This window comes from Chiloscyllium punctatum, chromosome 1 (genome assembly GCF_047496795.1).
Source record: "Chiloscyllium punctatum isolate Juve2018m chromosome 1, sChiPun1.3, whole genome shotgun sequence".
Classification (NCBI taxonomy): domain Eukaryota; kingdom Metazoa; phylum Chordata; class Chondrichthyes; order Orectolobiformes; family Hemiscylliidae; genus Chiloscyllium; species Chiloscyllium punctatum.
The window spans coordinates 123,499,475-123,521,560 of NC_092739.1; the positions used below are offsets into that span (position 1 = coordinate 123,499,475).

General features: G+C 42.0%; 1 protein-coding gene across 1 annotated transcript in view; it reads left to right on the forward strand.

Moving 5' to 3' along the window:
* amacr (alpha-methylacyl-CoA racemase) overlaps positions 1-22,086 on the forward strand; it is an 81,735-nt gene that overhangs the window by 42,978 nt on the left and 16,671 nt on the right. The gene's annotated exons all lie outside the window — the stretch shown is intronic.

The window sequence follows — 22,086 nt, forward strand, 5'->3', positions numbered from 1 at the left end:
TAAAACGTTGTCTCTGTTGGGTAGTTATGGCCCCAGAATCCAATCAACTGTTCATAAGTAATTTTAAGTTGGTTTATTAAGGAACAACAGTTTAGTTTTAATAGGTTAACTAAACAGACAAGAAAAGTATACAATCAATGATGGTTGAGTGTCTTAGACTAGTACCAGAGAATGAATGATTAAGACAGAGTATTGATCTCAGCAAATTGTGAAGGCAGTGTCCTGCTCTCCAGCAACAATGTTAGGGAACTCTTTCTTCCATCCTTCCTGGTCCATCTTTTTGTATAAAATAGGCATTTGCCTGACTAGTACTGCCACCTGAACAAGACCAAGCCCTAAATGAGGACTTGTTAATATAGTTTTTTCTCGAGACTGGGCATTTGTCCGACATCAATTATAGAGTCATAGAGATGTACAGCATGGAAACAGACCCTTTGGTTCAGCCCGTCCATGTCGACCAGATATCCCAACCCAATCTAGTCCCACCTGCCAGCACCCGGCCCATATCCCACCAAACCTTCCTATTCACATACCCATCCAAATGTCTCTTAAATGTTGCAATTGTACCAGCCTCCACCACTTCCTCTGGCAGCTCATTCCATACATGTACCACCCTCTGCGTGAAAAAGTTGCCCCTTAGGTCTCTTTTATATCTTTCCCCTCTCACCCTAAACCTATGCCCTCTAGTTCTGGACTCCCCAACCCCAGGGAAAAGACTTTGCCTATTTATCCTATCCATGCCCCTCATAATTTTGTAAACCTGTATAAGGTCACCCCTCAACCTCCGACGCTCCAGGGAAAACAGCCCCAGCCTGTTCAGCCTCTCCCTGTAGCTCAGACCTCCAACCCTGGCAACATCCTTGTAAATCTTTTCTGAACCCTTTCAAATTTCACAACATCCAATAGGAAGGAGGCCAGAATTGCACGCAATATTCCAACAGTGGCCTAAGCAATGTCCTGTACAGCCGCAACATTACCTCCCAACTCCTGTACTCAGTACTCTGACCAATAAAGGAAAGCATACCAAACGCCTTCTTCACTATCCTATCTACCTGCGACTCCGCTTTCAAGGAGCTATGAACCTACACCCCAAGGTCTCTTTGTTCAGCAACACTCCCTAGGACCTTACCATTAAGTGTATAAGTCCTGCTAAGATTTGCTTTCCGAAAATGCAGCATTTATCTGAATTAAACTCCGTCTGCCACTTCTCAGCCCATTAGCCCTTCTGGTTCAGATCCTGTTGTAATCTGAGGTAACTCTCTTTGCTGTCCACTGCACCTCCAATTTTGGTATCATCTGCAAACTTGCTAACTGTACCTCTTATGCTCGCATCCAAATCGTTTATGTAAGTGACAAAGAGTAGAGGACCCAGCACCGATCCTTGTGCCACTCCACTGGTCACAGGCCTCCAGTCTGAAAAACACCCCTCTACCACCACCCTCTGTCTTCTACCTTTGAGCCAGTTCTGTATCCAAATGGCTAATTCTCCCTGTATTCCATGAGATCTAATCTTGCTAATCAGTCTCCCATGGGGAACCTTGTTGAACGCCTTACTGAAGTTCATATAGATCACATCGACTGCTCTGCCCTCATCAATCTTCTTTGTTACTTCTTCAAAAAACTCAATCAAGTTTGTGAGACATGATTTCCCACGCACAAAGCCATGTTGACTATCCTGAATCAGTCCTTGCCTTTCCAAATACATGTACATCCTGTCCCTCAGGATTCCCTCCAACAACTTGCTCACCACTGAGGTCAGGCTCACTGGTCAGTAGTTGCCTGGCTTGTCTTTACCACCCTTCTTAAACAGTGACACCATGTTTGCCAACCTCCAGTCTTCCGGCACCTCACCTATGACTATCGATGATACAATTATCTCAGCAAGAGGCCCAGCAATCACTTCGCTAGCTTCCCACAGAGTTCTCGGATACACCTGATCAGCTCCTGGGGATTTATACACTTTTAACCGTTTCAAGACATCCAGCACTTCCTCCTCTCTAATCTGGACATTTTGCAAGATGTCACCATCTTTTTCCCTACAGTCTATATCTTCCATATCCTTTTCCACAGTAAGTACTGATGCAAAATATTCATTTAGTATCTCCCCCATTTTCTGTGGCTCCACACAAAGGCCGCCTTGCTGATCTTTGAGGGGCCCTATTCTCTCCCTAGTTACCCTTTTGTCCTTAATATATTTGTAAAAACCCTTTGGATTCTCCTTAATTCTATTTGCCAAAGCTATCTCATGTCCCTGTTTTGCCCTCCTGATTTCCCTCTTAAGTATACTTCTACTTTCTTTATACTCTTCTAAGGATTCACTCGATCTATCCTGTCCATACCTGACATATGCTTCCTTATTTTTCTTATCCAAACCCTGAATTTCTTTAGTCATCCAGCATTCCCTTTCACCCTGACAGGAATATACTTTCTCAGGATTCTTGTTATCTCATTTCTGAAGCCTTCCCATTTTCCAGCCGTCCCTTTTACCTGCAAACATCTGCCTCCAATCAGCTTTCGAAAGTTCTTGCCTAATTTAGAACTTCAACTTTTAGATCTGGTCTATCCTTTTCCATCACTATTTTAAAACGAATAGAATTATGGTCGCTGGCCCCAAAGTGCTCCCCCACTGACACCTCAGTCACCTGTCCTGCCTTATTTCCCAAGAGTAGGTCAAGTTTTGCAACTTCTCTTCTAGGTACATCCACATACTGAATCAGAAAATTGTCTTTTCTGAAATTATCTTTCTAAATAACGAATACAGAACAGATATCTAAAATATCAGGATTATCACCTCTCTCTGTCCAACTCCTAGTTTGAGAATTTTTTTAATGTTGTGCGAAGGATAAAGTCCTGGCCATCTCTAAATGCTTACATAGATAAGGGGGAGCATGGGATGCCATCTGACCAATTTGGAAATGTCAACATAGAAGCCTGACCCAGCTGACCCTGTATTTCCACGGACTGTTTATAATGCTTGTTTGTTTCGAATTGGCCTTTCCAATGAGGGAAAACCATTTCTGTTGCAGCTGTTTTATAAGAATTTATGCAATACAAAAAGTACTATTTTATTGAGGGCACCAATTTCTTACACAGGTAAAAAGTAGCATGCAAATTATCTGTTCATTAAATCCTAAACTACTGATTGCCTTTCAAAATCTGCCACTGCTGTTAATCCGTCTAGCTGGCTTGTGGAGCTAGATATATTGTAGCTCTGTATTGAGTTGTGAATGCATGGAATGCATTCCCAGCTGTGGCGGTGGAAGCAGAGTCATTGGGGACATTTAAGCGACTGCTGGACATGCACATGGAAAGCAGTGAGTTGAGGGGTGCATAAGTTAAGTTACTATATTTTACATTAGGATTAAATCTCGGCACAACATCATGGGCCAAAGGGCCTGTTCTGTGCTGTACTTTTCTTTGTTCTATGTTGTATTGACTTTTGGAGTTTACATTGCCAGTTTATTTGCTCATTCTAAAAAAAAAGGGCTAATGCATGATCCAGATGAAAAATTACAAAGATTTAGGTGACAAACTCCAATTCTATTTAAGATGAGAGTGTACATCTGACCCACGTAGTTCCTTTCTGCTCTCCCCACCTCCACCTCAATCTGAGTGGATCAAATAATGAGGAACAATTACAAGAATAGTAATTACAAGAATAATACTCAGACTAGTTGGGGTGATTAGTTTCAACCTATTTAAAGGGAAACTAGATCTGTAGACGAGGGAGAAAGAGTTGAAAGGATATATCGATAAAGTTGTGGAACTAAATAGAATGGACCTTTGTGGAGCATGAACAGTGGCTGTAAATTCTCTGTAAACAAATTTCTTACCACTGGGTGGCACTGCAGAACTGCCTCATTTCCCCTGCAGAATTGCTCAGCTTCCACCTGAACATAGTCAGTTTATCTGGAGAATCAGTCAGCTCAGTTGCTGGATTACAGATTGCAGAGTGATGCCAACACCAGTTGAGGTTACCATGAAGGGCTCTCCTTCTCAACCTGTGCTTTCTTGCAAAGTGTGGTGGCCCTCAAACCACCATTTCTCTGTAATGAGAGAGCAACCCTATGGCCCAGTAGAATTATGGCATCTTATTCTGTTTTTCTACCTGTTGCATCTTTCAGAACTTTAAGTTAGCATTTCTCTCTTTGTTTTAAGTTTTAGTAAATGCTCATTACAAGTTTTAACTGTCCTCATCTCATTTTCTAATACTTCATAGGCCTGTTGTCCTACTCCTTTAATCTGGTTGGTCTCATACTCAGCATAAGGAAACATGATTGTGGTTGTTGGAGGTCAGTCATCTCTGCCTCAGGATATGAACATAGAACATAGAACATAGAACAATACAGCACAGAACAGGCCCTTCGGCCCACGATGTTGTGCCGAACTTCTATCCTAGATTAAGCACCCATCCATGTACCTATCCAAATGCCGCTTAAAGGTCGCCAATAATTCTGACTCTACCACTCCCACGGGCAGTGCATTCCATGCCCCCACCACTCTCTGGGTAAAGAACCCACCCCTGACATCTCCCCTATACCTTCCACCCTTCACCTTAAATTTATGCCCCCTTGTAACACTCTGTTGTACCCGGGGAAAAAGTTTCTGACTGTCTACTCTATCTATTCCTCTGATCATCTTATAAACCTCTATCAAGTCACCCCTCATCCTTCGCCGTTCCAACGAGAAAAGGCCGAGAACTCTCAACCTATCCTCGTACGACCTACTCTCCATTCCAGGCAACATCCTGGTAAATCTTCTCTGCACCCTCTCCAAAGCTTCCACATCTTTCCTAAAGTGAGGCGACCAGAACTGCACACAGTACTCCAAATGTGGCTTAACCAAAGTCCTGTACAGCTGCAACATCACTTCACGACTCTTGAATTCAATCCCTCTGCTAATGAACGATAATACTCCATAGGCCTTCTTACAAACTCTATCCACCTGAGTGGCAACCTTCAAAGATCTATGTACATAGACCCCAAGATCCCTCTGTTCCTCCACCTGACCAAGAACCCTACCATTAACCCTGTATTCCGTATTCTTATTTGTTCTTCCAAAATGGACAACCTCACACTTGGCAGGGTTGAACTCCATCTGCCACTCCTCAGCCCAGCTCTGCATCATATCTAAGTCCCTCTGCAGCCGACAACAGCCCTCCTCACTGTCCACAACTCCACCTATGAGACCAACCAGATTAAAGGAGTAGGACAACAGGCCTATGAAGTATCAGAAAATGAGATGAGGACAGTTAAAACTTGTAATGAGCATTTACTAAAACTTAAAACAAAGAGAGAAATGCTAACTTAAAGTTCTGAAAGATGCAACAGGTAGAAAAACAGAATAAGATGCCATAATTCTACTGGGCCATAGGGTTGCTCTCTCATTACAGAGAAATGGTGGTTTGAGGGCCACCACACTTTGCAAGAAAGCATAGGTTGAGATGTATTTCTTGGGCAGTCCCCTAGGCTCTGGTGGTTTCAGTTATTACATCAATGATACTTTCTGTTATTTGCAGCAGAGAAGTCCCTTGATCCCAGGATGATGTCAATTGAGAATTGTCAATTGAGAATAAGATATAAAAGCAGAATTAGGGAATTCAGTCCATTGAGAGTCTGCTCCATTATTCAATCATGGCTGATATATTTTTCAAGCCCAATCTCCTGCTCTCTTGCTGTAACTTTTGATCTCCTTCTTAATCAAGAACCTATCTGTCTCAGTCTTAAATACTTCAACTACTTGGCCTTCACAACCTTCTGCAGCAACCAGTCCCACAGATTTGATGCTCTGACTGAAGAAATTCCTCCATACTTCAGATCTAAAGATTCATCACTTCGTTCTGAGGCTGTGTTAATGTCAGTGCTACATTGCATTTCAGGGAGAGCTTCAGACTGCATTAGCAGCATTTTCTTTGTATTTCCTTGAAACATTTTCTATAAGCAACCTGACAAGGAGATGCTTTTTAAACATCCAGACATGGGCAAGTGACAGATTAGTGCAGTTATTGCAAAAAATCTGGAATTTCAAGTCTAATGATGAACATAAGACCATTGCCAAATATCAGAAAATAGATCTGGTAAACAAATGTTCTTCAGTGAAGGAAATCTGCTCCCTTACCTGATCTGGCCTACATATTACTCAAGATGTGGTTGCCTCTAATTGGCCCCTGACTAGCCACTCAGTTAGGTAAAAACAATGAACTACTGAACTGCTGTGCTTTTCCAGCACCACTCTACTCCAGAATCTGGTTTCCAGCATCTGCAGTCATTGTTTTTACCTAGTTGATTTTAATCCTACTGCGAATCCTCTTGCAAGGATGCCTGCCTTGAAGAAGTTTCCTCCTTTCTCTACAAGAATCTCAGGGAGTCCCTCCCCCACAGCAACTCCCAGGTCATTTCCTCTGCCCTGAAGCTCTTCAACCATGTCCTGAAACAGACTCACTACTACAGCCACATTTGCTTCCTCAGTGTCTGCCTCCGTAACCAATTCATCCCACACAGACTCGGACCATCTTTCAACCAGCAGAGTTCGGATCGAACAGGACAAACAGTACAGACTACAGATTCAAAAACACCAGCAACAGTTCTCCTTTAAGATCCTCCGCTCCACGCTCGCAGCAATGCGCCGGCACCTAACCTCTCTACAGTCTGCCCTGCCTCAGCTGAAGGCCACACTCTCTAAGAATTGCAAAGGACCCCTCCTTTACTATATTCTCAGGAGAATTCATACTCTCAACGAACAATATTTCAACACCGTCTCAAACATCAAAAACTGTAAGTACAACACACTTTTATCTACCTACCTTCATAATCAGCGCTCCTCAAACATTCCAGTAGATTCCCCCGGCCTGTGGAACTGCTCGGACCCATTAGCCATGAGGCTGGTGCAGCCACCACCCCCACGCTGATTGATGACGTCACTTCCGCCCTCATCATAGCCTCTTCCACAGCCACTTCCATCCCTCACAATTCCTCATGCACCACACATGACATCACTTCCGCCCCTCACATCATCGCTGATGTCACATGCTCAGTGACTTCCGCCACCCCCCCCCCCCCCCAGCCGTGTTTGCCACCACTTCCACCCCCACCAACGCCACTAACCTGCATTCTGATGACATGTTCCCCGCAGATCCCACTGTCACCATCCCTGCCCCTCAGAACCCTGAGGGGAACACCACCCCTGCTCATGACTCCACCCTCATTCCCCCTAACATCACAACCACTCCAGTTACAGGCTCCACTCCCAGCTCCACACCCACACTCTGGTTTTTACAGCACTGACATGTCTGCAATCGGTGAAGGAAGTTGTGCCCAGGTCACTTAACTAGGAGGACTGTTTGAGTCCATGCATCTGCTCAGCCTCAGATGGAAGACATACCCCTGAGCTCTGTGTTAAAAAAATGATAAACCTGCACAGACAGACATAGGAACATCAGTGAACTGAAGTGAAATGCGTTGAAGTCTTTCCACATTTTACTATTATGGTGGCTGCAGCTTGCAAGTGCCTGACTGCCCAATTCCTGCTTTTGAGACACAGAACCAGCAGAGCACTTAGTGGCTCCTCCATATTTGCCTGGTCTGTCACGTTTAGTCAATTACAAGGGAAGAAAGTCACGGGGCATTGATCTCAATCCAAACCCCTTCTTCTCAAGGACACAGAATGGGGCCAACAGACAAAAGAAGGAGGAACATTGGACATGTACCTCAGCAGATTTTTCTCAAGACACTCCAAAGATGCCCTGCCTTCATCCCTCTTGTACCTGTAATCCCAAGGCCTACAACAAGTCAAGCTGAGGAATGCAAGAGACTCCTAAACGGTTGAAAGCTGCTCGGGGATGCCTACCCAAATCTTCAGAATAGGCTGTAATAACATGCAGCAAGCTCCTCCAAGCCAGCTGCTGAAGTTGGGCCTTCACCTGTTTGTATTGGGAGGGAGAAGAAGAAAAGATATTTTTGAGGGCAGTTTTGTGGTAGAGGTGTTCAAGCATTGTATCAAGTCAACATTATTGTCAATAATTATTCATTTTTACTGTTACATTATCTGTTGTAGTCTTATTGGCACAATAATACCAGGTTCATGAGTGGAAATGGGCTCACCAAGATCACGAGGGGACAGGATAGAGTAAATAGGTAGAAGGTAAAAACAATGACTGCAGATGCTGGAAACCAGATTCTGGATTAGTGGTGCTGGAAGAGCACAGCAGTTCAGGCAGCATCCAAGGAGCAGCGAAATCGACGTTTCGGGCAAAAGCCCAGAAGCTTTACCTGCTTGTAAAAAAAAACTGAATGAGAGGGTGAAGTGAAATGAAGTGCAACTGAAGCAAGGGTGATGCGATTTAATTTTATCTACAGCGAATAGTTAGTGTATGGAAAGTACTCTTTGAAATATAGTGAAGGCAGGCTCAATTGAGGCATTCAAGAGACTTTGGATGATTATTTGAAATGGAGTTTAGGGTAAAGGCAGGAACTTAGCATTAGGTAGTAGGCCCAGGCACCATGTTCCTAATGACTACCTCCTCCGCTGAGAAGTGAAACAATGTGGAGCATCTTCCACCTACAAATGGATTTGCTGTATTACGATCGCCAAACTTTGATACCTTGCTCTTTCATAATCAATAAGCCGCTGACTGTGGTTATCCTCATCTGTCAGGGAATCATAAATTGTAGTTTGCTGCCAAGGTGCTACAGAAGAACCTCGGGGACTGAGTTGAAAAGCACATTTTATGGAGGAACCAAGACCTGAGATATCAAAATGATACCGACCCTATGGGAAAGATGGCAGAGTTGGCGATGCATTCCCGCATTTCAGGAAGGAAAGTTTTATCCTTTGTCTGTACTTTGCAAAGTAACAGTGTAACATTTAAGACTGTGAGATGACAAATCGGTTAATGGTAAGGTCCTGGGGAGTGTCACTGAACAAAGAGACCTTGGAGTTCAGGTTCATAGTTCCTTGAAATAGATAGGATTATGAAGAAGGTGCTTGGTATGCTTTCTTTTATTAGTCAGTGCATTGAGTAAAGGGAGGTCATGTAGGACACTGGTTAGGCCACTTTTGGAATACTGTGCGCAGTTCTGGTGTTGAAAGAGTTCAGAAAGGATTTATAAGGATGTTGTCAGGGTTGGAGGATTTGAGTCATACGGAGAGGCTGAATAGGCTGGGAGGGTAATTTCCCTGGAGCATCGGAGGCTGAGGGATCCTTTGTAGAGATTTATAAAACCATAAGAGGCTTGGATAGGGTGAAAGACAAGGTCTTTTCCCTGGGGTGGGGGAGTCCAGAACTAGAGGACACAGGTTTAAGATGAGAGGGGAAAGATTTAAAAGAGACTTATGGGGCAACTTTTTCAAGCAAAGGATAGTGAGTGTATGGAATGAGCTGCCAGAGGAAGTGTTGGAGGCTGATACAATACAACATTTAAAAGGCATCTGGATAGGTATATGAATTGGAGGGGTTTGGAGAGATATGGGCAAGTGCTAGCAAATGGGACTAGATTAATTTAGGATATCTGGTCAGCATGGACAAGTTGGACTGAAAGGTCTATTTCCATGCTGTATATATCTATGACTCTAATGGGCAAATCAGCAGGGTGGCATAAATGTGACAAATGGCTCAGGACATCCAGAGTTATCTTTAGTTCTGCTCTTCAGTCATTTCCCTTGAAGTCTGTGAGTATGATTTCAGAACTGCCAGAACTCTTGTCCTGATGCCTCTCCCTTTGAATGCTGTATGGCAGTCAATGACAGTTGTTGTTTGTGGTGGAGTTGGAAAAGATGGTCTCTGTGCTTTCTTCTACATTTTTCTCTCGAACAAAAGTTTTCCATCATTCTATGAATTCCCTGTCTGTATCAAAAGTCATGTCTCAGCCGTGTTATGAAGAGCGCCATGTTCCATTGAGGCTTGTTGACCTCAGATTATAAAGTGGCAATCAGTACAATTTAGAATTAGATGCTCTGACACATGTTGATTTCCAGACTAGTTCTGAATTGAATGCAGATGAATGTTTAATCAGAATACCTATGAGTTTTTACTCTTTATCATGGAATGTGAACATCACTAGCAAGGACAACAGTTTTTTTTTAGATTAGATTACTTACAGTGTGGAAACAGGCCCTTTGGGCCAACAAGTCCACACTGCCCCGCCGAAGCGCAACCCTCCCATACCCCTACATCTACCCCTTACCTAACGCTACACAGGCAATTTAGCATGGCCAATTCACCTGACCTGCACATCTTTGGACTGTGGGAGGAAACCGGAGCACCGGGAGGAAACCCATGCAGACACGGGGAGAATGTGCAAACTCCACACAGGCAGTCGCCTGAGGTGGGAATTGAACCCGGGTCTCTGGCGCTGTGAGGCAGCAGTGCTAACCACCGTGCCGCCCACTAATTTGTTGTCCCTAATTGACCTTAAAGTAGTGTGGCTTGCTTTATTACTTCAGCAAGTTATTGACTGGTATTCCTGTTATGGTACTTTACAAACGTGCTTTTTTTCTTTAAATATTACAAATTTAGCAAGTTTTTGCAGTTAAAACCACTTATTTACATTGTTGCTCTGTTTTGTGGCTCCTTTTAATGTCTTAATTTTGCCTACTAAAATGAGAAGATCAGTAATTATAATGTTAATGCTAGATGCCTTTTTTAAACAAAATCTGTGTAGTCTACATACATTAGGAGATTTTTCACACTGAGGGAAATTATGTATTTGGAAATACTGATGATTCAAAGAATATTGGACAGCATGGTTAGCATGCTGCCTCACAGCGCCAGAGTCCTGGGTTCAATTCCCGCCTCAGGCAACTGTCTGTTTGCGTATTCTCCCCGTGTCTGTGTGGGTTTCCTCCGGGTGCTCCGGTTTTCTCCCGCAGTCCAAAAATGTGCAGGTTAGGTGCATTGGCCTTGCTAAATTGCCTGTAATGTTAGGTGAAGGGGTAAATTTAGAGGAATGGGTCTGGATAGGTTGCTCTTCGGAGGATTGGTGTGGACTTGCTGGGCTGAAGGGCCTGTTTCCACACTGTAAGGAATCTAATCTAATATTACTTTATTTGACCACTGTCTATTTGTGATTCTAATAATCTTTCTCGATTAGCCAAAGCCAAAGCATGGGTGGTACATTGGGAAGGTTTGTGATATTTGGATTCCAGACTTGTTACACTGATGTAATTTGAGTTTCCCCGTCTCTTGTTACAAGAAACTGGACGGACGATCTGGCATATACCAGATCACCAAGAGAGATGGGAGAGTACAGTTTTGTCAGTTAAGAAACATTTGGGCTTGTACATGGATGGCTTTGAGAAATGAAGCAGTTTCGATAAGGGAGCTTAAGATGAAGGAACCCTTAGTGATCTGCAGTTGGAGAGGGAGAAGAGGTAACATTCTTACAATTGAATAAAGGCAACTACAGAAGCATGAGGGAGGAGAGGGGAGAATTGACTGGGAGAGGAGCCTAGTAGAAAAGACAATGGAACAGCAATGTCAGAGGTTTTTCAGAGTAATTCAGGAGACACAACAGAGATTCATCCTGAGGAAAAAGAAGCATGGTACGGGGAGGATGAGGCAACCATGGCTGACCACGGATGTCAGGGATAGTACAAAAGCAAAAAGAGAAAGCATATAATGTGGCGAAATGCTGTGGGAAATCAGAGGATTGGGAAGCTGACAAAGACAAACTGAGGGCAACAAAAAAGAAATAAGGAGGGAAAAGATTAAATATGAGGTTAAGTTAGCCAGTAATATAAAGGAAGACAGTAAGAGTTTCTTTAGATATATAAAGGGCAAAAGCAAGGTAAATGTAGACATTGGGCTGCTGGAAAATGACACTGGAGAGATAGTAGTGAGGAGCAAGGAGATGGCTAAGGAACTGAATAATTCCTTTGCGTAAGTCTTCATGGAGGAAGACACAATATCAAAAATTCAAGAGTGTGAGGAGGCAGAGCTGAGTATGATGGCCATCACCAAGGACAAGGTGCTAGAAAAACTGAATGGCCTGAAGGTGGATGAATCGCCTGGACCAGATGGACTACACCTCAGAGTTCTAAGGGAGATAGCTGACGAGATAGTGAAGGCATTAGTGGTGATCTTTCAGGAATCGCTTGAATCAGGAAGTAGGCAAAGATGGAAAATTACAGACTGATTAATCTAACCTTGGAAGTGTATGGTAAAATAGGGCAAAGTCAGCATGGCTTCATCAAGGGGAGGTCTTGCTTGACAAATCTGCTAGAATTCTTTGAGGAAGTAATGAGCAGGTTAGACCAAGGAGAACCAATAGGTATTATTAACTTGGTCTTCAAGAAGGCCTTTGACAAAGTACCACACACGAGACTACTGAGTAAGTTAAGGGCCCATGGTGTTAGAGGCAAGGTGCTAGCATGGATAGAAGGTGGCTGTCTGACAGAAAGCAGAGAGTGGGGATAAAAGGGTCCTTCTCAGGATGGCAGCCAGTGACAAGTGGTGTTCAGCCAGTGACAAGTGGTGTTGGGACCTCAACTTTTCATTTTCTACATTAACAATCTAGATGAAGGAACTGAGGGCATTCTGACTAAGTTTGCAGATGATACAAAGATAAGTAGAGGGACAGGTAGCATTGAGGAGATGGTGAGGCTACAGAAGGATTTGGACAGATTAGGTTGCGGGCAAAGAAGTGGCAGATGCGCTACATTGTGGGAAAGTGTGAGGTCATATATTTTGGTAGGAAGAACAGAGGCATGACTATTTTCTAAATGGGAAGACAATTCAGAATCTGAAGTGCAAAGAGATTTTGGAGTTCTAGTCCAGGATTCCCTCAAGATAAACTTACAGGTTGAGTCAGTTGTTAGGAAGGCACATACAATGATGTATTTATTTTGAGAGGACTTGGATATAAAAACAGGGATGTACTCTTATCTTATTACCTTATTAACCAAGGCTGACCTAATATTCCTTCTCTGTGATGCACCTTGAGATGCTAAACAGTGCAGTCTTTGCAATAAAATCCAAATATTAAAAACATTTACTTTTAATAAGGCTCTAGTCAGACCACATTTGGAGTATTGTGCGCAGTTTTGGGCCCCATATCTCAAGAAGTGTGTTCAGAGGAGGTTCATGAGAATGATCCCAGGATTGAAAATCTTAACACGTGAGGAATGTTTGAAGACTCTGGGTTTATATTCGATTGAGTTTAGAAGAATGAGGGGGGATCTAATTGAAATGTACAGAATACTGAATGACCTAGACAGAGGAAGTTGGGAAGATGCTTCCGTTAGTAAACAGTTTAGGGCCTGAGGGCACAGCCTTAGAATAAAGGGAAGACCTTTTAGAATGGAGATAAGGAGGAACTTCTTTAGCCAAAGAGTGGTGAATCTATGGAATTCATTGCCACAGCAGGCTCTGGAGGCCAGGTCATTGAGTATATTTAAGACTGAGATAGATAGGTTCTTGAGTATTAAGGGTTACAGGGAAAAGACAGAATGGGGTTGAGAATCTCATCAGCCATGATTGAATGGCTAAGCAGACTTGATGGGCTGAATGTCTTAATTTCTGCTCCTGTGTCCAATGGTCTTATGGTTAGCTGTGGAGGGTTATGGACCAAACACAGGCAAATGGGACAAGATTAATTGTGAAAACTGGACGACATGGACAAGTTGGGCTGAAGGGTCTGTTTCTGTGCTATAAACCTCTGACTGTATGACTGATTGCCCTACTTCTGTTCTTATATCTTATGATCTTGTTAATGTAGATGCTAGCTTTTTGTGATTCATGGATGAGGATTCCCAAATCTCTCCAATGTCCTCATACTTCTTACTGACACATATCTCACTCCCTGCTGCATCATTGTCAACCATGCTATCATCCATCAGAGCTCTGATTTCTGAATTTTCTTGCTTAAACCTCTCCACCTCCTCTCTCTGCCCTTTAAGGCTCTGTCTGAAACTTGTCTTATTAACGAAGGCTGACCTAATATTCCTTCTCTGTGATGCATCTTGAGATGCTATACAGTGCAGTCTTTGCTATAAAATCCAAATATTAAAAACAACATTTACTTTTAATAAATATTTATGATCTGGAGATTGCAAACCCAATTTGTCATATGCAAAAATAAGTTTATTTATGGAGTCAAGTTCTAAATGCCCTCTTTATTTAGACCCTCATCCTATCCCAGGACAACAATCCCATTCAGACTTACTTTGCTCTTCCTTGATCAGTTAGCTTCTTTTTCTATTTTCTTTACAGCCTTGGACACCCTATTTCAGTACTTCCTAAACTATTTTCACCATGTCTCCAATGCAAGGCTTGTTGTGACCTGTCTGAAGGGGTGCTGGGAGGTGTGTGGAGGGATGATAAGGAGATCCTTGAGAGTAGAGAACTGCATGTTAGAGTGGGAGTGCAGCTGTTATAACTGAAGTCAGTGTTCCATGACAACCATGCTGTGTACCTAAGATTCTGGACCTAGGTACCTTTGTACCTGAGATGGCACTGTATGTGGTGACTTAAACTTTTCACTGTATTCATCTGAGTACATGTGACAAGAAAGCCAATTTAATTCCAACTTTCAGAAGTCCTGGCAACTCCATTGTGTTAAGTCAAGGTGGCCCAAAGCTCTCAAATCAGATACTCTTTCAGTTTCTTTAAATTTCCTAGAATTGAAAGCTATACCGTGATTGATGTCAATTTTTTTTTAAGTTAACCTGTTTTTCTAATTAATTGATACCAGGAGATTTGAATGGCTCAGTATGCACAAGATGAAACAGTTGTGGGCTGGATTGAAAGAACTTGCAGACTTCATTTGTTAAATCAATCATAACTTGACATCACTACTATAATTAAACTGAGAGTACTGAACAAAGTTTGTGAGAAGATTTGTTGCTCGGGTGCTCGTTGTGGTGGTTCTGTTCGCCGAGCTGAGAATTTGTGTTGCAGACGTTTCATCCCCTGTCTAGGTGGCATCCTCAGTGCTTGGGAGCCTGCCGGAGGAAACATCACCAAAGCGCTTCACAGGAGGCTCTCAAGCACTAAGGATGTCACCTAGACAGGGGACAAAACGTCTGCAACACAAATTCCCTGCTGAGAGTACTGAAGGCTGGCACTGTTGGAACAATGCTCAAAGCTCTATTTGGCAAGGTATGGTAACTGCAGATCTCCCTAGTTAATTACTGAAAGGTCAAAATTATGACTCCAGTAAAGGCAAGTTAACGACAACAACGTTCTGAAGTTTTCTCATCAATTAATGTGTTTTCTTGTCATGAAAATTGGCAGACCTCAACAAATTTGATGTTAACTTTAATGTAGCAATGTCCAGTATCTCAGATGTATAATCTGAATTGCAACAGTATATTTCCATGGTTTCAACTGTTTCAATTAATATGTTAATAAGGATGCAATTTAGGGAGTGATGGTTTATGTAAAAAGTACAATTAGTTGTATAATTTGAGCACTTCAACATAAATGTTAGTAGCAGACAAAACTAAATGCCGGCAATGTCACATCATACTAATGTTTTATAAACAATTTTCATGAATATTCCCAAGAACTGACTCATCTGTCTGTGCTTAGTTATATTCATTACAAATATTAACTGCTCAGTTCCAAAGGTATCAATTTATTCATAAGCAATGAATTAATGAACTTTCTATGCTTGGTCAAAGGATCAGCATTAAAAATGAAATCCCTTTAAAGGTAAACCAAACACCTGCTGAGTCAACTGAGAACACTTGATGCTCAGTGGCCTTCCAAGCCAGGAGGCAAATGTTCAAGTGCCAACTGCTCCAAGGTTTATCATTACATCTCTGAAGAGGTTAGTTCGAAAATACCCTATTTTATAAACTTTCAAACTCAGTAACAGTGGGGCGAGAAGGTGTTGACAATGAAGCAGCATCCATTTCACATTCTGAGCAGTCATGCAATTTGGAGCCAGAGGGGCAGGACACTTCAGGAAATTGAGACTGGTACACATACTGATTGAGAAGAACATGAAAAGACTATCTCATGAGAATCACTTGCCCAAAGTATTTCCTAACAATCTGAGTCAGATGACTGGAGGTTGGCCATGATAGGCAAAATTCCTGAAAATATATAAATTAGCTGAATTTCTGGGATGAGGTACAAGGAGTAAAAATCATGGATTGACAATGGGGAAAGAAAATCGGCAGCTGGAAAAGTCAGCATTGGTACTGGCTTGGAGAATACATTTAGGTGGAAAAGGTCATATACAGTAGAGAGGATTTTTAACAGGCAATCTGATAGGAGAAATCCAGAAAGATCTCAACATGGGAAAAGATGTTGATGCTGAACAAAATGACCAGGTAGCATTTGTAATGTAGAGCTTTCTTGGACAATGGACAGAGGTCCTACGATTGGCAGGTGTTTGAGGCTACTAGTAGATTGGAAGGTAGGTTGATGAAGAAGGCTAAACAAAGACATTTACAGATCTGGAAGAATTTCAAATATATTTTGAAGTTGACAATGGAGAGCTGTCTGCTTTGTCACACAGTTAGATTTGTACAGAAAGGTTCCAATGGATGGGATCCATAACACCGAGGCTAGGTTTTTAGCTAGATGTTTTAATGCATATTTGGAGGTAAGAGAATTTAGGGTAAACCCCTACAGATTGAAAGGTGATTTTGAAACTCTTTTTAGCTATTTTAATAACTTTTTCTTGGAGGTGTAACTCTAAAAAATATCAAACAGTATTCTTCAGATTAGTCTACTCATGTCGAATGTATTCATACAACCCCCAAAGAAAGCACCAGGAAGAGAGAGGAAGTTCTGATGATTGTGTATGTATGTTTATGGCCTAAATGGCACTTCTCAGCTACTTTTCAGTAAAGATAGCTTTGATTTCATGTTCTTGGGGCATTGTGAGAAGGGCTACTGGAATTGCAATGTTAACTCTGTTGTCTATTCACAGCTCCTGCCAGATCTGCTGAGTTTCTCCAGCAATTTCTGCTTTTGTTTGTTTCTTAAGGGCATTAGCTTGGGTTCCAGATTACCGGTCCACTGACCTTCCCATTATACCGCCAGCTCATCATTAGATTAGATTCTGAACACACTTCAAAAACTCTTTCTTCATTCACCATCATATGTCCTTTATATGATTACAATCCCAGTCTATAGTAAATACTTAAAGTCACACATTACAACTACTCCATATTATAATTTCTGCACCTTTCTATAATTTCCTTGCAAATATTTTCCTCTGTGTTGACTACTAGATGATGACCTGTGAAATTCATTGAGGGGTGGACAAAGTTAAAAATCACACAATACCAGGTTATAGTCCAACAGATTATTTGGAAGTGCTAGCTTTCAAGGTGCTGCCTCTTCATCAGGTGTTTGTGCACAAGTAACTGTTGAAAAAGCAGCATGTCAAAACCTGTTGGACTATAACATGGTGTTGTGTGATTTTTAACTTTGTCCACCCCAGTACAACACCAGCACCTCCAAATCATTGAGGGGTGTAATTGTACTCAGCATTTCTTTCTTGTAGCGAAATATCTTTTGTCCATGACCCAACTAAGATATCGTCCTCCGTTCAGTGCTCCAATATCTCTTTAATCAATGCCTCACCCTCCTCCTTTCTTCCAGGTTTTTCTTGATCATGTTGTATCTCAAAATATTTAGTATCTTCCATTTTTTAAACCAGGTCTCTCTTTCCATCCAAACCGGAGCTCAGTGACCTTATTTGCCAGTCTATCCTTTCATATTCATTGACTGTCAGTCGAATTTCGATTTTATTACATTCCCCTCTTACTTTGAACCTGCTTAATGCCTCACTATTTCTTATTTGGTGCTATTTTTGTCTTCCAATTTGCAGTGCACTTTATTTTTCCTCCTTTGTGTTGCTCCTTGGCTACTATTTAGGCTATATTAGTTGAACCCTCCCTCACCTCCACTAGCAAATTGCATGACAAGGACATGATAATAACCCAACATTATCCTGTGCAGAAGTAGTTCATATTGAAGCTGTGCCAGCAATCTGACAAAATTGAATAATTTGCTGCAGCTAAGAAGTGCATCTACTGAAGTTATGTTGTACAGTTTGATAATTTGCTCATTTCATGTTTATAAAAGAAGAGCTCCTCAAATAATGATGGGCATTTCAACTGAAATGAGAACAGGTGATGTCCTATCCAAGTTCAGTAATTCTGAACTGAGCATAAGCCCGATGGTGGCATTTTGATTTATCAAACGGGGTTGACCTTTGTATTACAATAAATAGCACTGTTTATACTCACCCTAAAGGTGGTCTACATGTATCCCTTCTTTTCCAAATTCCCCAATTTCTAACCATAAGCTTCCTATTAAAATAATAGAAGAGAAACCAGAAGATTGAAAGGCAAATGGTATCACATTCCCATTTCAGCTACTGCCTAGGGATACTGTCATTTGCACATGAAATTCTAAATTTTTGCTCAGCTTTATGATTTTATTTTTCTGAACCACCAATTCTCAATCTTTTGCTCCTTTTCTGTATTCCAACTCCTTTATTTCTCATTTGTGTTAATACATGCAATAGGAGTACATGTTAAAGCACTTTTTTGGACTTATGAGGATTATTAGCATGAGGATTATTCCAGTCAGCTGCTTTGTATCTCCTGTGCAAGCAGACTCATACAGCAGCTACTGCTTGCATGAAATAAGCTTTCAAATTTGTCAGAGTCCTGTTCTCGACTTACCAAGCATGGTGAAAAAGATGTCAAATAATTTACCCGCCTGTGCAAGATAAGGCATTTTGGTGAAGGTGTGTATGTTCATATCTTTGACAAATATAGTTTAGAAAGTTGAGGATGTAATCTAAAGACAATTTTTACTGCGTGCGATGTAATTGATCCACGATTGACCTAACCTGCACTTTGTGGTAAAACTAAACTTAGTAAGATTGTTATTAGAAATGTTAGCACAGTCAATTTTCATTGCATTCCACTGTTGTGACAATGGAAGGTACAGAGGTGTATTGAAGTTATTTTGTTTAAATAAGAGTTCAAAGGGAATTGCAGGATCATGAAGTGCATAAACTATTTTGTGATTTAAAACTCCACATTCCTCTGCTTAAAACAAAAGACTTTAGGACAGGTTGTAATAAACAGATAAGAGTTTTTACAATGTCAAAAGGTTTTATAGCTTAAACTTTTCAAGCTCAGGGAGTTATTGATATCATTGGAGTGAGAGAATTAAACAATATACAGGGTTATTTAGAGAACATGGAAGAATGCCATGAGGTGAAATGCTTATTTGGAGAGCTAACACAGACACGATGAGCCTGTAACGTTTCTGTGATTTTGTTTAAAGCCTTCCCTTTCAACATCCATAAAGCCAACTTAAAGCAAAGCAAGACTCCCAGGTTAATCCTGAACACTGCCACAAGGCTTCCCACAGATCAACTTGGGTTTTTATTGAACAAACAATTGGTTTCCTGAAGATATACTTCCATTACCTGGGCTGCTTCAGAGGAGCACTGCAATATTTGCTGGACAGTCTCTCCAGAATAATGTTTATTTTTTGTTCACTACACAACCTAACACAGTGACGGGGTGAGTATTTAGAAGAAGAGATGATGAATAAGCCACCTGCCTCCTCAGACATGAAAGATGGGAAATCTGATGGATAAGCTTGGAAGTTAAAATCAATGCTGAAGAAACCATGGGAGTTGTGAGATGAGACAGACAAGCCCAAGAGAACCTCGTAGTAGCCAGATTAGAGAGTTAATGACTTTGCATAATTAGTTTTGGAGGCACACAAGTAGAATAAAGTGATGATGCATAAATTTTCCATCCTCAAGGGAATGCTGGAAAAGCACAGCAGGAAGGGCCCTGATGAAGGGCTTATGCCCAAAAATGCGATTCTCCTCCTTGGAACCTGCCTAACCTGTTATGCTTCTCTGGCACTACACTCTCGACTCTAATCTCTAGCATCTGCAGTCCTTACTTCCTCCCCACCCTCGAGGGAATATGTGTTCATGATGCTCTGCTAATCATATCGTTTACATTTATTTGTTCTCTTTGCACCAATAAGTTCCTAATCAGTTGATAAGCAAAGCATCATGATGGAATTCTTTAGGCTTATATGGGGGCTGTACTTGTACCAAACAAATATTTGGTTGCAAGGAATACTCATCTGTCATAGGTATGGAGGAGGTCCCTGTATTATAGCCATGTATCTCTCATTCTCTTTCCCAGAGGTTTTCCTCTTCCCAGACGAGACCTGTCATGAGGGTGTCAACAATCTTTGTAACCCTGCACCTCAAGCACATGTAGCATCTAGTGTGTTCATCTCTCCTCATGTTATCTGAGAAGAAAGTGCAGAGCTTTTAGAAGTACAAACTGATTGGCTCAGTGAGAGGGAGCAATGGATGGAAGCATCCATGACTCGGGGATGCGATGATAGCCAAGTACATAACTGGCAAATACAAATAGGTCCACTCAAACAACTTCTCCACAGCAACCACCAGCTGATCCACGGAGGCAGCTTTGTCCTCTTCCACTTGATGTCACCACATCAGACAAAACTTGAACATACCCATCCGCCATACACTCAACTCTGTGGGTGATCTCTGCCACATCTTCCACTGCTTGCCTCATCATCTCAGTTATTCATAAATGACAAGATAAGAGGCTTATCATCTGTACTACACTGGGCTTCGCAGACTCCAGCAGTCTTCCATGTTAGAGAGTCAGTCATTTCTTCCTCTGCCAGGTTTGGACCCATACCAATGTTGTGTTCACCAGAGTGTGACCCTGAGCCTATTCCAGAAGCATTCCACTCCTCCCCCGTCAATCCCCAAGGTGAATGATGGTTCAGGGTGTGATGGAATGCTTTGACAGTGTTTCTTCTGAGAGTTCTGGCTGTTCCTCAGGAATGATCTGTGGGACTGGGAGAGATGGGCCCGGGTGTTTGGACTCTTTCTTTTGTGGCCTTGGATTGCAAATGGGATCCAGAGGCTGCAGAGAATAGCATAAAACTTTATAAGCATTGCAAGGTACCCCTTACCCAAGTTTTATTAAGTTTTCGGTGGTTAAAATGTGGCTGGTAATTATTGCCTGGAGGATTTCTCACAAGATGGCTGTTTCTCTTGTTGTCCTGTCAGCTCAGCAGCCTGCTCCACAAATGGCATGAGCACCCTGATTTTTGGCACGTCACTCTCAGTCCATTCATCCTGTTTGTGCCCCTTTGTCTCCTGCGGTAGAGTACAGGCATCAAGAGACCTTAGAAGGGGTACATGAGCAATTTTTCCTGTATTGAAAGCAACTGATAGAGATGTGAATCTCCAGAGCTGTGATTGTTCTTGTGTGACACTTGAGAAAAAAATGTGGTATGGGGAAGCTATGAATGGGAGTAAAATGTGTTTGAGTGTTGAAAGATTAAAATCAACCATTTTTTATATGATATCTGTCTGATATTCAAGTGAGGTCCTCATCTTGATATCAGCTTTTCTCATGGTATCTTTGTCTTGTGCAAGCCTTTGATGAGAAACTACATGATGTATGGATATCCCTAGTGCTGATGACAGATGAGTGACATGATGGTATATGAGTTGCTGAGCACTTCGCTCCTTTTCTGTTTCAAGTGTGCCGCTTAAAAATGGGAGAGAGACAATAGTACTGTGGTGCATGGGTATGTGCAACAACAAACATTAATTGCGCAAGGTATGCCACAGTACCTGGCAGTTAATCACGCTCGTTCTAACTCATAGGAGCATAAAGACATGAGTAGTCAGTGGCATTTTCCCCAGCAGACTGTAAAAAAAAAACATTCATTCTTTTGAGGCACCACATCCGATCATGCCTTGGGCTCCACTGACACTAACCACCACAGCCACCATCAGCCAGGCTGCCTTGGTGTCATAGACCAGCCTCCTGTTCTTATCTTTTCATAAGGAGAATCTCCTTTCATTTGCAAACACCATGTGTATCACGACTCCAGACAAGTATCCCTAAACCAAAGCACTGCTGTCTTACCAACTCAATGACATATCGAGAGGGTGATAAGAAAAAGTTGGTCCATGGCCCTGGGTTGCAGAGATTTGAGTGTTGTCTGGATGTTTTTTAGATGTGTTGTCTGGATCCTGAAAGGTGCTGGAGAGGCAGAACCTTCTGCCTACCCAGCAACAGAATTTG